The sequence below is a fragment of the Schistocerca serialis genome, chromosome 4 (genome assembly GCF_023864345.2).
Source record: "Schistocerca serialis cubense isolate TAMUIC-IGC-003099 chromosome 4, iqSchSeri2.2, whole genome shotgun sequence".
NCBI lineage: Eukaryota > Metazoa > Arthropoda > Insecta > Orthoptera > Acrididae > Schistocerca > Schistocerca serialis.
Genome location: NC_064641.1, coordinates 100,834,272 through 100,848,562, shown reverse-complemented (window position 1 = coordinate 100,848,562; position 14,291 = coordinate 100,834,272). Strand labels below are relative to the sequence as shown.

At 44.6% G+C, this 14,291-nt stretch overlaps 1 protein-coding gene and 2 non-coding genes across 3 annotated transcripts in view; 2 read left to right on the top strand and 1 right to left on the bottom strand.

The window, feature by feature from the left end:
• Positions 1-14,291, top strand: part of LOC126474895 (TBC1 domain family member 14-like) — a 332,809-nt gene that overhangs the window by 192,520 nt on the left and 125,998 nt on the right. The gene's annotated exons all lie outside the window — the stretch shown is intronic.
• On the bottom strand, positions 2,886-2,960 carry Trnat-ugu (transfer RNA threonine (anticodon UGU)). The gene has a single exon. It is a non-coding gene; the product is annotated as a tRNA-Thr (tRNA).
• Trnat-ugu (transfer RNA threonine (anticodon UGU)) lies at positions 3,160-3,234 on the top strand. The gene has a single exon. It is a non-coding gene; the product is annotated as a tRNA-Thr (tRNA).

The window sequence follows — 14,291 nt, the reverse complement described above, 5'->3', positions numbered from 1 at the left end:
GCTGCGCCGAGTGTGGGAGGAACTTGATTGTCAAATGGTTCAAATGGCTCTGAGCACTATGGAACTCAACTGCTGAGGTCATTAGTCCCCTAGAACTTAGAACTAGTTAAACCTAACTAACCTAAGGACACCACAAACAGCCATGCCCGAGGCAGGATTCGAACCTGCGACCGTAGCGGTCTTGCGGTTCCAGACTGCAGCGCCTTTAACCGCACGGCCACTTCGGCCGGCTACTTGATTATCGGCTTGATGTCTGCCGAATCACTAAAGGGGCACATATCGAACATTTGTGAATGCCTAAAAAAACTTTTTGATTTTTTGTATGTGTGTGCAAAGCATTGTGAAAATATCTCAAATAATAAAGTTATTGTAGAGCTGTGAAATCGCTTCAATCAACCTGTAGTTCCCGTCGTGCGGTCATAATCACGTCGGAAACCTTTTCACTTGAACCACATGAGTGCAAATGGCAGTTCTGCCAGTGCACTGCCCTTTTACACATTCTGTACGCGATACTACTGCCATCTGTGCATGTGCGTATCGCTATACCATGACTTTGTCACCTCAGTTTATGCTAATGTAAATGTAATTTTTTCTCCAAACTTTTCGTAGCATTACACTGTGCACACTCCTGGAACACACTCTGCAGAAAGTTTCTGCTAGAGTGAGGAATTATCTCCGTTCGTTGGGAGACACTACTCGGTGTGTATCGCCAGAAGTCTCTTCCCTCTTGGAGAGCAGACACGTTGCCGTGCGTGTAATCTGCATGACGAAACCCTGTGGATTTTTGCGTTTCTGCAGCGTTTGGCGGCTTGCTTACGCCGGCGGAAAATCGGCCCGCCGGGGACAGTGAACTTTGCCCCCGGCAATATCTGGTACTTCGGCGGGGGCCGTCGCCATAGCGCTGTACGTTCACAACGGACGCAGACAAGCACTTCTGTCGAAGCAGTCGGAGCACTCTTATCAATACGTAGTGACTAAGTCAGCAGGAAATCTATTCTGAAACACAGCAACGCATTGGGGATGAGCCTACAAAAAAATGGCTCTGAGCACTAAGGGACTAAACATCTGATGTCATCAGTCCCCTAGAACTTAGAACTACTTAAACCTAACTAAGGACTCACGCACATCCAAGCTCGAGGTAGGAGTCGAACCTGCGACCGTAGCGGTCGCGCGGTTCCAGAATGAAGCGCCTAGAACCGCTCGGCCACACCGGCCGGCGGATGAGCCTACAAATACGAGGGTTGGAACTTAAATAGTGGCAACTACTTATCCACAACCGATACAAAAGAGTTACATTTTTGCACCTGTGACTGTCCTTCAAAGCAGTCACCAGCTATGTGTAGAACCCATTGCCAGCGATGTGGAAGGGCTAGAATACCGTTAGCAGAGCCTGTTCTGTTGATGGTGCGAATGGAGCGGTTTACTGCCTGTCGAGTCTCTGCAACAGTTCTGAAGCGAATGCCACGAAGTGGTTCCTTCATCTTCGGAATCAAATCAAAATCACAAGGACTAGAGTCTGGGGAATATGGTGGATGGTACAGTACTTCCCAGTCCCATCGACCGAACAGAGCAGCCGCAGCTTGCGCTGTACGCGCCCGCGCATTGTCCTCAAAATGCTCGGTGGGTAGCGCAGAGAAAGTGTCGCCGCTTCTTTCGCAAAGCTGGTCGCAGGTGATGCTCCAAAAACGAACAGTAATACTGTGCATTGACGGTCTGCCGTGGACAAACGTAATGCGTTAGGATAACACCATCACAGTGGTACACGAGAATCACCATAACTTTCACCATACTGGGGCTCTGACGCACTTTTGACTTTCGCGGCGACCCATAATGACGCCTTTCGTTGGATTGGCGTTTCAGTTTTGGCTTCGTGGTACTAGCTTCAGAACTCTTCTAGAGATTCTACAGGCAGTAGACCGCTCCATTCGCACCATCAACAGAACAGGGTATGCTAACGATATACTTCGCCTTCCACATCACTGGCAACAGGTTCAACACAACGCTGGTGACTGCTTTGAAGGACAGTAACAGGTGCAAACATGTAACTCTTTTGCATCGGTTGTGAATAAATAGTTGCCACTATTTAAGTTCCAACCCACGTATAATTTGCGCTACATCAACCGATACTGGGGACACACAAATCAAAACCACGACTTTTAGAGGCCTTTTCAATGCCGACAAAGTACCAAAACCTCATCAACCAGATCCTGGACGTACGTATTAATATGATGTACTCTTGTTGTTGTTGTTGTTGTTGTTGTGGTCTTCAGTCCTGAGACTGGTTTGATGCAGCTCTCGATGCTACTCTATCCTGTGCAAGCTTCTTCATCTCCCAGTGCTTACTGCAACCTGTATCCTTCTGAATATGGTTAGTGTATTCATCTCTTGGTCTTCCTCTACGATTTTTACCCTCCACGCTGCCCTCCAATGCTAAATTTGTGATCCCTTGATGCCTCAGAACATGTCCTACCAACCGGTGCCTTCTTCTTGTCAAGTTGTGCCACAAACTCCTCTTCTCCCCAATTCTATTCAATACCTCCTCGTTAGTTATGTGATCTACCCATCCAATCTTCAACATTCTTCTGTAGCACCACATTTCGAAAGGTTCTATTCTCTTCTTGTCCAAACTATTTATCGTCCATGTTTCACTTCCATACATGGCTACACTCCATACAAAAACTTGCACGAAAGACTTCCTGATACTTAAATCCATATTCCATGTTAACAAATTTCTCTTCTTCTGAAACGCTTTTCTTCGGACATGTCCGAAAGAACATACACCATTGATGACCTGCAGCCGTCTAGAACGAAACTAGAATTACGTATTAATACCTTCAGCTGCTGACGGGCGTTGATATATATCAACGGGGACAGGTGAAAATGTTTGCCCCGACCGGGACTCGAACCCGGGATCTCCTGCTTACATGGCAGACGCTCTGTCCATGTAAGCCACCGAGGGCACAGAGGATAGTGCGACTGCAGGGACCATCTCGCGCACGCCTCCCGCGAGACCCACATCTCACCTTATATGTCCAAACGCTACATTCGTAGTGTCCCTACCCAATACACTCATTACTCGTGGAAGGCAGTCTTACCAAGTCCCGTAAGAGTTCGGGAGGCGTGCGCGAGATAATCCGTGCAGTCGCCACCATTCTCTGTGCCGTCGGTGGCTCAGATGGATAGAGCGGCTGCCATGTAAGCAGTAGATCCCGGGTTCGAGTCCCGGTCGGGGCACACATTTTCACCTGTCCCGGTTGATATATATCAACGCCCGTGAGCAGCTGAAGGTATTAATATATAATTCTAATTTTTCTCTATATATTTTCCACTGCTAATGATGCTACCTGTAGGCTGTGAGTAGTTATTGCACGTTGACTTCGAATATGGCCGGTGGTCACGTTAATGTGACTGGACCGTGTAACAATGGACTAGCTCTCTGCGGTGCAAACACAGACGTCAGTTGATAAAAGACAAAGAGATTTATTGTTTACCATACCAAATAACTGCGCCTGTGCCACGAGGAAAGTGTACGAAGGTATCACTTATTTGGGCCAAGAGGCATGCTGTTATGAAGAATGAGAAAGCTGACCAACTGCTGAAGAAAGCAACAAAGAATGAAATACAAGAAAGAGGCATTGTGGCGGGTAGTCTAATTACTGTATCCAGAGACACGGGCAAAAGCGAGTGGAACAAGCCATGCGCAACCGAAGATTGCTGAAGAGCACGTGGTAGAAATAAAACCACCCACATATCCCAAAGACCCAGAGGTACAGTAAAAAAGTGGCATATGAAATTTAATTAAACTGTCATAGGAAACAAGAGGCAATTCGTAAGGGCCGTTGCCAGGTTGGATTTCAACCACGGCTGGTATCGACAACACCTCTTTCCAACTCGCGTTATACCGGCACCATAGTGCTACACTGGCGGGATCCAGGACGTCAGCGACGTATGCTTCCGCTGATCTAGGTGCTGAAGAGAATCACATTGCTACTTACGGAGTTTGTCTACAAGAATCAAGAACATCCCTCGAACACTGCTGGCCATCCAAAATGCAACATCGAGAAGGGCCGGAGACATCACAGCGAAATTGAATTTGGAGATAACACGTTGTACAACGATCACACGATTGTAAGTACAGCCCCATGTGAACTGAGGAAGATGACAGAATCAGTATTGAGTGGTGCCGCCATTGTTTGCTACAACCGCTGCCTCACGCCTGTCATTGAATCATAGAGGCTCTGGATGTATTGTTGGGGTATAGCAGTCCGTGCTGTTTCCACGTATTGCCAAAGTACATCTGTTGGTGATCTTGGGGTGGTGTAACCTGGGTCAGTCGTTCCGCAGTCATCGACCAGACGTTTCCGATAAGCGAGAGATCGGGGGAACGCGGAGGCCAAGGCAGCACTGCAATCCGATGGGCGACGATGTGGTCTCTAACATTGCGTGCCACGTGTGGTCGCGCGTTATGCTGTTGCGATGTGACCTGGCCGTCGGCAAGCTGCGAAGATATGGAAGGACAACAGGCTCCAACACTTAAGAATTCAGAGATGTAACGTTGGCTTGTTAATGTATCGGCAGTGCGTACTTGGGGGGGGTAATGGAATCTTGGAATCCAATACCACCCCAAACCATAATACAGGATGCCGGACCAGAATGCCAATGCATAAGGCAACAGTCCCTCACCACGGTGTCTCCGACACTAATTAGACAATCTGGACGCCTTGCGGACAGTTCAAATGGCTCTGAGTACTATGGGACTCAACAGCTTAGGTGATCAGTCCCCTAGAACTTAGAACTACTTAAACCTATCTAACCTAAGGACATCACACACACTCATGCCCGAGGCAGGATTCGAACCTGCGACCATAGCAGTCCCGCGGTTCCGGACTGCAGCGCCAGAACCACACGGCCACCGCGGCCGGCTTGCGGACAGTCCACACTGCTATAAACGACGTCGAATGGTACGCGCGGACACTGTTGCACAACAGACCCAATTTGTTGTGATACGGTTCGTGATGTGGCAGAGCGATCCATCACTGCCATGCGCACAATATGCCCAGTATCACGTGTACTGGTGCAACGAGGTAGGTGCAAATCGTCCCGTCGGTCTGTCGTTCCCTCCTGCATCCAGCGATTACAAATTCGCATCACTGTTGCTTGGTTCCCTCCGACACGATCACCGATTTCTCTTAAGAATGGTCCGCAATTCCTATAGGCAACTATTCTTCATGGGTCGAACTCCGAAACGTGTTCGAAGAGGCTTCTAAGAGGCATACTGAAGCTGCTTACACAAAATAGCCGCACGGAAGAACAATGTTCAAGTACTTCCACATGGCAGTCTGTTACCCCTTTATATAGCGTTTGCAGGTGGCACTACTGGCGCCCGTTATCCGCGCCTGGGCCGGCCGCTGTGGCCGAGCGGTTCTAGACGCTTCAGTCTGGAACCGCGCGACCCCTACGGTCGCAGGTTCGAATCCTGCCTCGGGCATGGCTGTGTGTGATGTCTTTAGGTTAGTTAGGTTTGAGCAGTTCTAAGTTCTAGGGGACTGATGACCTTAGAAGTTAAGTCCCATAGTGCTCAGAGCCATTTTTTTCATTTGTAATTTTCATTCGTGTGTTTGCTAATATTTTTGTTTCATGATACAAGTTTCTGATTATTCTTATAAGGTGTGCTGCTTAGCCATTGTCGTTATTGTTTATAATTTATTTCTATCAATTCGATCGAAAGCTTTTTTTAAAATCTATAAAGTGATGAGTATTACATGATTAAATTTTCTCCTGTTTCCTACGAGACGTTTTACTGTAAAAATGTTGTCACTACGCGAAAGTCCTTTTCTACATGCACTTTCATCTAATTGGAAAAGTGTCTCAGCAAGAACTGTTATCTATACACGAAAGGATATCTAGTAAAGTAGCATGCCGTTCAGTTTGTTCGGAGTGCGTTTCCACTGACATTCGATCACAGTTCTTTCTCTGCAGATTTAATTGGTACACATATTCGGAAGAAAGTCAAATATTTGTTAACAAGACAGAGTGATGTACTGAGATACGATATGTGATGTCATTGTTATAATCTTCATTCGGAAGTCTCAGGTGATGCAGCTCTCTGCACTAGTGTTTCCTCTTCAGCTCCGCCTAACTATTGCAAACTACATCCACGTGAACCTTCTTACTGTTGTCACGTCCTTATCTCCCTCTATAGTTTTTACCCTCCATACTTCCCCACATTACCAAAGAAACTAATACCCTGGTGATTGAGTATTAGTCCTAATTTACTTATCCCTTCACGTAATTAAGTTGTAGCATAAAGTTCCTTTCCCTCCGATTCAATGTAGTATTCGCTCGCGTTGGCTGTATGATCTGCACGTTTTTATTTGTTTTCTTTTAATTGAATTTTATGTTGGTTACAAATTGCAATATCTTCTATACGTTACACCCAAATTAAGTTCATAAAAGTATGGTTTTTTCGGAATGTGCTTCTCATCAAAAAGCGATTCTGGCAGCTAAAGTCGGAGGTCTTTGTTAATCCAGCCTTGCGACTTCTTGTGGCGATATTTCCATATAAACTTTCTTCCCCTACGACATATTTCTTTAGAAGTTAAATACCGATTTTCATAGATTTACTTTAAAATGCCTTAATGTAAAACAAAATTTTCATAAAAATTTTCGTCTTTATTTCACCCCCTTATGGGTTGTATTTCCAAGACACACTGAAACACGTATTTTTTTTTTTTTATTACTAACCGAAAATCCAATTGCAAATTTTCTGAGATTTAGTTCTAAAAATTCTTTCTTAATGAAATATTTCCATAAAAACTGTCATCCCCTATTTTATCCTCTTAGGAGTTGAATTTCCAAAGCCACTGAAACAAATACCTACTCACGAAGTCAAAATACCAGTTTTCATAAGTGTAGCTTTAAAAATAATGATTCGTTTAAAAAAAAAAACTTTAACCCACTGTTTTACCCCTTTAGTGGCTGAATTTCCAAAAATCCAGGAGAACGTATTTTATTATTCCTGACCGAGAAATCAAATACCAATTTTTGTACTTCTAGCTTCAAAACTGCCTCAATAGCGACATATTGTCTAGAAACATATCAGCCCTTAATTCAAACCCTTAGGGATGGAATTTCGAACAGCCCCTTACTAAATGATACTTACAGAATAAGATCAGTGCCCTCTCCAGATTTCAAGTTCCTATCCATAGCGGTTTGGGCTGGGCGATGATGATTCAGTCAGTAAGGCAGACAGACAGGACCTTGCCTTTTATATAGAGACTCGATCTATACATATAATCTTCAGTATTTTTCTGTGGCATCGAAGTTTAAAAACCTTCCATTCTCTTCCTAACGTTTATCGTCCATGTTTGACTTCTGTGTGAGGCTTCGAATATAATAAATGATCGAAATATTTATTTACATAGGTAAACGTAAGAAATGTTACTGTTTCCCCAAAGTTATCAACATAATTTATTTAGTTATTTTCCAGATAACAAAAAAGGCTCTGAGCACTATACGACTTAACTTCTGAGGCCATCAGTCGCCTAGAACTTAGAACTAATTAAACATAACTAACCTAAGGACATCACACACATCCATGCGCGAGGCAAGATTCGAACCTGCGACCGTAGCGGTCGCTCGGTTCCAGACTATAGCGCCTAGAACCGCACGGTCACTCCGGCCGCCTCCAGATAACAACGAGTTATTTATTTATTTTTTTTACTAGATCAATATTTTTATATCATTTAACTGATGTATTTAAACCAATTGTGTACAAATCAAATTTCTTGAAATTTTAGTTATGTAGGTAGAAACTTTTCAAAGTTTCAGGATTGAATATAACATGAGGTACATAAGCGACTATGTTTAAATGGACGTTGTGATGGGGGAATTTTTATTTAAATGATGCGTTCAAATGAGTGCTCATTTACATGCATGCACAACTGCATGCACCTGCAAAACGACAGGCGGATGAGAGGTAAAGTTAGTGGTGTTGGCAGAGCAACAAGAATCCTCGAAGTGCTGTTTGTAGTCGTCTGGGGAATCTTAAATACACCAGCTACAGGCTACAAAAAAATAAATAAATAATGTGCTATGTAAAAAAAATTACAACACGATGCTGTAACAATCTGAAAAATAAATAAACTAATAACTCTGCCGAAAGAGTAACTTTTCTTAGCAGAAAAAAATACACTTACCGACAAACTTCGTGGCGTCATAGGGGCCGTCTTGAGGGCCAAATTGTGGATAGGAATGAGCCGGCGGCTGTGGCCGAGTGGTTCTAGGCACTTCAAATCCGGAACCACGCTGCTGCTACAGTCGCAGGTTCGAATCCTGCCTCGGGCATGGATGTGTGTGATGTTCTTAGGTTAGTTAGGTTTAAGTAGTTCTGAGTACTAGGGGACTGATGACCTCAGATGTTAAGTCCCATAGTGCTCAGAGCCATTTGAACTTTTTTTTTATAATGTGAATGCGTATTAATAAACGAGTGGAACTGCGGTACACAGTTAACAGGGGAAGACGCCTGCCGCTAGGCCACCCCTTCAGCAGCAATCCGGCCCGCGGAAAAATTCCGGGTAGACATAAAATGAATGTACTCTCAGAAACGCATGTTTTCAGGCATAATTTATTGGGTGGGTGGAGAGAAAGGGGTGCCATTCATATCGGTGCGTTATCCCTTAAATATTGCCACGAAGACTGTAGTTTTCACTTTATGCGCTAGGAGCGCTGCTGTCGCATCGTGAGGAGGTGGCCCGCAGGCTTAAGTGGTAAACATGTGAATCAGGCCCCCAGGTCATCAAAGGTTACCGATGCCTGCTCCATATAGACAACTAGGCGGCAAACCGCGACTTGCGAGTCACACGCGGCTCGTCGGCCCCGTAAGTGTGACTCTTCAGAAAATACTTATTGCTGTGGCGCACATACAGGGCTAAAGCTCTTGATCATCGCCAGTTTAAATAATTTTTGATTGAAATGGAGAGTGGGTACGGAGATTTTCACCTGCATAACAAGGCACATTTGTTGTCATGAGGTAAAGTTTTGAAACATTTCACTTCCTTATTGCCATAAATAAAAGCATTTCTCCTTGAGAGAGTTTTCACTGTACAGAACTAACAAATGATCCGTTCGTGGTGGACATTGCGTCTCATCTGAATGAGGTTAATTGTAAACTACAGGGGAAAGGAAACATAATTTTTTTCGATATTAGAAGGAGTTATTTCATTCGGAAACAAATTGTCTCTCTTTCCTGTAAATTTTGATATTGACATTTGCTGTCTCAGAACAACACTTTTGAATATGAGGGAACCTTTTCTCAGCCGGCCGAAGTGGCCGAGCGGTTAAAGGCGCTACAGTCTGGAACCGCACGACCGCTACGGTCGCAGGTTCGAATCCTGCCTCGGGCATGGATGTGTGTGATGTCCTTAGGTTAGTTAGGTTTAAGTAGTTCTAAGTTCTAGGGGACTTATGACCACAGCAGTTGAGTCCCATAGTGCTCAGAGCCATTTGAACCATTTGAACCTTTTCTCAACGGTTATGGATAAGATAATTTTGGGTGTTAGGCCGCTTCATTTTAAAACACGAAAGCTACCAAATTTTCTGTATAGGTTTCGGGAATTCAGAAACAGCAAAGCGGCGTTAGGCCATGTTAAAGAAAAACCTCTTAATGCTACTCTAACAGAATTACATTTTTGTCTCTTTAATATTGTCATAAGTAACTCTGAAATGCAATTTCTCGATTTAAAAGACGAAGAATTACGGAGCTCGAAATTTGAACGGATTTGTGTTGACTTAGCAAAGTTGGATAGTACATTCGTTTTATGTCTACTCGGAATTTTTCCGCGGGCCGGATTGAAATCAATCACACGTTGCTGCCAAAGAGGTAACCTAGCGGCGGGCGTGGTCTCCTATTAACTGTGTACAGCTGTTACACTTCGTTTCCAGTCATGCGTTCCTATCCAACATTTGTCTCTCAAGACGGTCTTTAAAACGCCTCGAAGTTTGTCGGTAAATACAGGTTATTTCAGATGACGTATTTTTCCCGTAACTTACAAAATAATACATGAAGGGAATATCACAGCACTAGTGGTCTGCTATGGAAAATCTCGAGAAGTGAGACGTGTTAATTTTTAATACCTGGAATAATATTCTTGACTTACATAAGTACCTGAAAAAATTGCATGTGCCATTCTTTCTTTATTCTGGCCTACATATTCGTGTGAAAACTCAATTTCAAACATGAACCTTATCAACAGTAAACAGAGAACCCGTCTTATTGATGAGAACCGGGAATCGTGCCTAAAATTAAAAACAGCGACATACAGACTAAGAGTTATCCTAAATTTAATAGGAAATACAAGGACATTGGTAACTTTAGTGTTTGTCAGTCATTGTCACGATTTAATTTTATTTATTACTTAGTATTTAATTTTGTCAGTAAATAATGTCTTTATTAAGTATGTTATCGAGTTCAATTCAACGCACTAACAGCTTAACTGAAACTTAAAACTTTATTGCATTTATTATGTTAATTTTTGGGAGCGTTATGGATTTAAAGGAGTGTCGAGTATTGAGAAAGGTATGTTGAGGCGGTCTGGTCATGTAGAGGGGATGAACAAAAGCCGGTAGACGAAATAACTAAACAATACGAATGTAGATGGGAGCGTAGGAAAGAGCCGAACTCAGTGAATGTGCGTCAGTCAAATTTAGGACGTTATTAGCAAAGGCCAGCTTAGAGTACACTAATTAAGTTAACTATGTACACACGTACACAGCGTAACTTTTAAAAACTTTACTCTAAAAACAAATTTCAATCGTTGTGTTGATGTTAGGCTCTGTCGACTAATGTGTTTGCCGACGCTGGCGGGCGCAGGTCGGATTCCTCGCGATGGACCAGGCAGTTACATACCTTGGGCGTCAGACGGCGCCTGACGTCTCCACGCCTGTCATAACAACACTGTGGGGACCGCTAAGTGGATTGACGGCAGATGTGTTGCCGTTACGACTCATGTGCGCCACCGAATGAATGTTCTAGCGGCAGGCGTTGTCACCTGTAACTTCGACACTCTGTGGCGTTCATTTGATAGTGTAAGAGCTCAGTTAAAGGGAAGGGTGATATTACTACCCGTTAATTCTAAATACGAGGTGGGAGGGGGAGTGGATGAGGAATGGCATCACATTCATTCACTCACAAGTAGACTATATGATCAAAAGTATCCGCTCATTTATTAGTGGACATTAATGTAGGTTATGTCCAACCCTCGCATTTACGACGGTTTGAACTCGGCCTGAGGACACTCTCAATGAGGCGTCTCAATGTCTGTGGGGGAATGGTAGCCCAATCTTCCTCAAGAGCCGAAACCATTGTAGGTAGTGATGTTAGACGCTAGGATTGGAGCTAAGTCGACGTTATGACTCCAAGGGTGTTCCATTGGCTTCAGACTGGGACTCTGGGCAGAACAGTCCAGTCCATTTCAGGAGTGTCATAGTCCACAAAACATTGCCTGACCGATACTGCTTTATGACATAAAGTTTATGCATACAATGATCATCTCCGATCTGTTCCTCTACCATACGCAGTACACAGCTCTGTAAAAGGTGTTGATATCTGTGGTGTCACCTCCAGACACCACACTTGCTAGGTGGTAGCCTTTAAATCGGCCGCGGTCCATTAGTATACGTCGGACCCGCGTGTCGCCACTGTCAGTGTTAGCAGACCGAGCGCCACCACACGGCAGGTCTAGAGAGACGGACTGGTACTCGCCCCAGTTGTACAGCCGACTTTGCAAGGAACGGTTCACTGACAAATACGCTCTCATTTGCCGAGACGATAGGTAGCATAGCCTTCAGCTACATTTGCTACGACCTAGCAAGGCGCCGTATTCAATTGATATTGAGATTCTATTAATGTATCATCAAGAGCGATGTTCTACAAATGTGGATTAAAGTTAAGTATTCCAGAAGCTACGTTCTTTTCTTTATAGCATTCATTACGTATCCTGTTTCAGACCTCACGCCAGCCTGCGTGAGTTTAAGCGCGTGCCTTTCGGCTTCCTCTCATTGTGTCTAGGCTGTCTTGTCTAGACACAACAATATCCTTCCCCATTTAGCGTTTTCTTAAGCGCAATAAGAGGACCTCATCCTAGTCAAGAGAAACACTCCAATACAGTAACATCACCTCCTGTGTACTTTACTGTCGCCGCTGCACACGATAGCAGGTAATGTTTTCCAGGCATTTCACACACGCAGATCCTTCCACCGGATTGATACAAGGTACAGCGTGAGCCGTCATTCCAAATCAGTCATTTCCAATCATCCATTGTCGAATGAGGGCAACGGCCTTACCGCAGTGGATACACCGGTTCCCTTCAGCTCACCGAAGCTGAGGGCTGTTGGGCACGGCCGGCACTTGGATGGGTGACCATCCAGGCCGCTATGCTCTGTTGCTATTTTTCATGGTGCACTCAGCCTCATGGTGCCAATTGAGGAGCTACTTGACCGAATAGCAGCGGCTCCGTTCAAAGAAAACCATCATAACGGCTGGGAGATCGGTGTGCTGACCATACGCCCCTCCTATCCGCATCCTCACTAAGGATGACACGGCGGTCGGATGGTCCCGATGGGCCACTTGTGGCCTGAAGACGGAGTGCTTTTTTTATTGTCCAGTGACGTTGCTCTTTACACCCCCACGAGTGTCGCTTAGCGATGAGTATAGAAGTGTGTGGGTTATGAGGAGGTGCTCGACCATTGTACCCCATTGTTTTTAACTCGCTACGCAACGTCACTGTGCTAGCTTGTCTGCCGGTAGCACTGCGAAGCTCAGAGTGATTCCTTCCGCTGGTACTGCGCGATTTTTTTCAAACCATTCGCGTGAGGTCTGTGGCCGGCCGGTGTGGCCGAGCGGTTCTAGGCGCTTCAGTCTGGAATCGCGCGACCGCTACTGTCGCAGGTTAGAATCCTACCTCGGGAATGGGTGTGTGTGACGTCCTTAGGTTAATTAGGTTTAAGTAGTTGTAAGTTCTAGGGGACTGATGACCTCAGATGTTAAGTCCCATAGTGCTCAGAGCCATTTGAACAATTTTTTTTTCTTGAGGTCTGTCTGCTCTTGATTTATCTATGGTTATGCCTTTACGTTTCCACTTCACAGTCACATAATCGACAGTCGACTTGGGCAGCTTTAGAAGGGGTGAAATGTCCCTGATGGACTTGCTACTCAGGTGATGTTCAGTGACTAGTCCACGTTCCAAGTCGCTCAGCTCTCCTGATGGGCGAATTTTGCTATTACGGCTCCTTTACTGACAACAGATTACTCCCCGCCTTCTTTTATCTACCTGGTCTGCCAGTAGTAGTCAATTCCGCATTACATAGCGGCGTTCGGATACTTTTGATCAGCTAGCGTATAAATGTCGTCCGCGTCCAAGCGCATTAAAGTAGCTATCGGTTTATATTGAAATAGGTATGGTCCTAGTACAGGTGCAAACTGCATCGCTAACCATTTACTGTCTCTCTCTGAGTCATTCGTGCTAGAGTGTTAATAGACTACTTTGTATACCTGTTGCTCACGATGAATCAGACATGAGAAGTAGTGTGGTGATGGCGATACTTTTGTGACCCCAAACAAACAGCATCTGTAGCGGTCTCACGCAACACGAACCTGTTGCCGTGTCCAAAGTTCAGTTGCACGTATATTTCACTTTGAGCTACTCTGCTCGGAATGGCTAGCTGTCGAGACTCGGTTGGGTACAGCAGCGGTTCTTCATGAGAGCTCGATAACTTGATCTTAATCTATCATTTCTGGTTAATCCTCAGTATTGCTATACAGACTCCTTTCCAACTGCCAGTCAGCTAGAGTATTTTCCAGTGGCCATTAATTAATTTAGCTATTTTGTAACCCTGGTCGTACATTTTTGGCACCGTAGGGATTTAATTATGTTCTTGGGATAATATACTGCTGTGGTACGTGTCTCCAATCCATACCTTTGTCACGTCCTCTTCTGCTTCTTTGAGATTTCTGTACGCTCAGGCTTCCAACAAAGCGACGCTTTCCTTCCTTCTGGTTGTAGAAGGATAAGAGTATACTTTCATCCGGCTACAGTAGCCTGATAATCTATATTCTGTAGGATATTCACTTTTGCTGGCACTTCTGTATTCATTCAGACTGTGAGTCACTTTGGCGCGATTATGACCAACGACCATGTGACCAGTAGCCTAGTAAAGGTAAATTAGCGGTGTTCGTTTGAAGTAGAATAAGGCCTCTTTTCCTCTTTAAAACGTAAGAAGAAACTCCAGTCCTA